This window comes from Dendrobium catenatum, unplaced genomic scaffold, assembly GCF_001605985.2.
Source record: "Dendrobium catenatum unplaced genomic scaffold, ASM160598v2 original_scaffold_155162, whole genome shotgun sequence".
NCBI lineage: Eukaryota > Viridiplantae > Streptophyta > Magnoliopsida > Asparagales > Orchidaceae > Dendrobium > Dendrobium catenatum.
In genome coordinates this window covers 1-3,010 of record NW_021473590.1, presented here as the reverse complement: position 1 = coordinate 3,010, position 3,010 = coordinate 1, and the positions used below count along the sequence as shown (strand labels likewise).

Sequence of the window (3,010 nt, the reverse complement as noted above, 5' to 3'; positions counted from 1 at the left end):
CCAATTTTTCCACTATTCGTGCTCTACTTACCATAGCTCTTCACAAGCATTGGCCCATTCACAAGCTAGATGTGGCCAATTCCTTCCTACATGGCAATCTCATTGAAACCATCTACATGGATCAACCACATGGCTTTAAAGACGCCATCTACCCCAACACGCCTGTCTGCTTCACAAAGACATATATGGCCTCAAACAAGCCCTCCCCCCAATGGTTCAACACATTCTCTACCTTTCTCAAATCACTCGGCTTTACTCACAACACAACACACTCATCTCTTCTCGCTCTTTCCAAAGATCATATTCACATCTACCTACTAATATGCGTGGACGACATTCTCCTAACATGCAATGATATGGATATGCTATCTAAGATTATAGCACAACTAAATCACCAATTATCCATGAAGCATCTTGGGACAACAAACAACTTTCTGGGCATTCAAATTCAACACCATCAAAACTCATATTTCCTATCTCAACATCTATACGCCATCTCCATCCTAACCAACGTCGGTCTCCTCCTCTGCAAACCACTTTCCAATCCCATATGTACCAAACTACCTAAAGTCATCCCTACCAATCCCATCCTCTCCGATCCTCAAATATATCGCCAGCTCACAGGTTCTCTACATTACTTAACTATAACTCGACCGAACATTGCATAAATCATTAACCTTCTTTGTTAGCATATGCATGATCCCTTGCCTTAGCACATCTACATTCTCAAGAGATTGCTCAAATACATCAAAGGCACCCTTAACTACGGTCTTCCTATTACCAAAGGACAGTTAATCCTCACCTCCTTCTCACATGCAGACTGGGCCAGCGACACAACTACTCGACGTTCTACATCGAGCTACTGCACCTTCCTAGGCAATACACTGCTCTCATGGAGTGTCAAGAAACATCATGCAGTTGCTCGGTCCTCCACAAAAGCCGAATACAAAGCACTAGCTACAGCTATCATCGACATCATTTGGCTTCGCAAGCTACTGCAAGATTTTCATATACCTCTTCAACAACCAATAGATCTTCACTGTGACAATACTTCAGCCATCGCACTAGCTAACAATTCTGTCTTCCACATTAGGACAAAGCACATAGAAATCGATCACTATTTCATTCGTGATCACATTCACTCCAGCACAGTTCGAATAGTTCTGATCGGCACCAAGGATCAAACACCTGACATTCTTACCAAATCTTTCTCTACCCCATATTTCAGCTACTTAGACACAATCTAACCGTCCAACCGGGACCGTCACATTGCGGGGGCGTAAAAGCCAATACCAACATCTGACAAAGTACATTCACTACTACCAACAGAATAAATCTCAACCATTAATCTCTAACAAACATAATACATCCTATACATAGACGTGTAAAGCTATATGCTCACTTCATTTAGATATACATCATGTACTCCTGATGGAAATAGTCACATACCGTATTACCTTACAATAAAAGCCCTCAGACACTTACTTTTTAATTATATGCAAGTTATATCTATCTATATATATACTCAGGGCAACTTTATTGCAAAGATAAAAATGTTCACCAGGCCCTAAAGTTATATGAAGTATGTTAAACTTTGGTGTGAAGCTTAACTTATTTCTTCTGCAGCAGACTAATTTACTTTACTTTTGTATCTAACCAAACAGCTCAGAAACAAAAACCCCTGCATTTAGTTTAATTTACAACCAAACAGCCCCTAAATCAAATTTGTGTTTGATTATTTTGAAAATGAAATCCTTCTAATTACCTCAAATTAAACGCCAAAATACTCAAAATCCATACAATTCTTTTATTCTAAGCAGCCAACATATCAAGAACAAAGCCCATTACCACTGCAACAATTCATCAGATTTTTACAAATATAAGGGATATATAGGAAAACCAGCATAATAAATATTATAATAAATTATTATCCAGGGGAAGAAAAAAAAAAACAGCTAAAAAAAGATTTTGATTTCAATATTATGGCAAATATCAAACATGGTCATTTTCCTCAAAGCATGGATCATTATCAACATTTAATGTCATTGAGATCAACAATTCCCAATTTTCCTTTCTAGCTTTATAGCTTCATAAGATACCATCACTTCTTTAAATTTAGCCTCTGCAGCCTCTAAAACATAAATTAATTTCTTTCAATAGCTTGGTTGCACCAAATTTCAGTTTATTTTGTAACAAGCAATAAATAAATACAAGTCAATTACCTTTATTATCTGGATTCTGATCTGGGTGATACTTCATTGCTTTTGCCCTGAAAGCTGTCTATAATAATCCAAAATGGGAGAAACCATTGTCAGATGTTCGTTACCACAGATGAAGAAAAAATATATGCTCAGGCACTCAGCAGTAGAAACAGAGAGAGGTTGGAGATAGCTCTAGAACCCCTTAAAAATTTTTATAATATTCATTTCTATATTTCTACTAAACTATTATGTGCAAGCAAATAGATATTTCTTCATATTGAGTATATAATGATGATATTAACAAGTCTAATAAATTTTTTTAGGCTCACACATTTAATAAATTCAAGATATTTTTAATTAACTCAATTCATAAAATTATTTGAAAAAATATAATGATTACGCAAGTACATAAATGTCAACTTTTATATATCATATGTATCTTTAATGCATACTAAACAGACTAATTGATAATAGGTGAATATAAATGTTAAGTAATTTAAATGTCGATAATGATGATATTAAATTGAAAGAAGTCAATGAAAGTTTGTCATATAAGACAGGATGACAGATTGTCATAGGGAGAGAGAAATTTTTTTTGACAAGATGAGTCTCAATAGGGAAAAAGAAAATTACCCATTTTCAATAATAAGAAGTTGATACTATAAGGAGCAATCTTAAGCATGAGAGGTCATTTTTAATTGCCATATGGATTATCTAAACTTTCTCAATGATTTTTAAGGTTGATAGGAAAAATGACGACCAATGATAAATGTGTCAAAAACCTACATGTATTATATGACATTTTAAAG

At 35.0% G+C, this 3,010-nt stretch overlaps 1 long non-coding RNA gene across 1 annotated transcript; it reads right to left on the bottom strand.

Moving 5' to 3' along the window:
• Positions 1 to 1,828: 1,828 nt before the first annotated feature.
• Positions 1,829 to 2,434, bottom strand: LOC110109863. The gene is made up of 2 exons (XR_002304635.2): positions 2,223 to 2,434; positions 1,829 to 2,131 (listed from the first exon to the last, which is right to left on the bottom strand). It is a non-coding gene; the product is annotated as an uncharacterized LOC110109863 (long non-coding RNA).
• Positions 2,435 to 3,010: the final 576 nt, after the last annotated feature.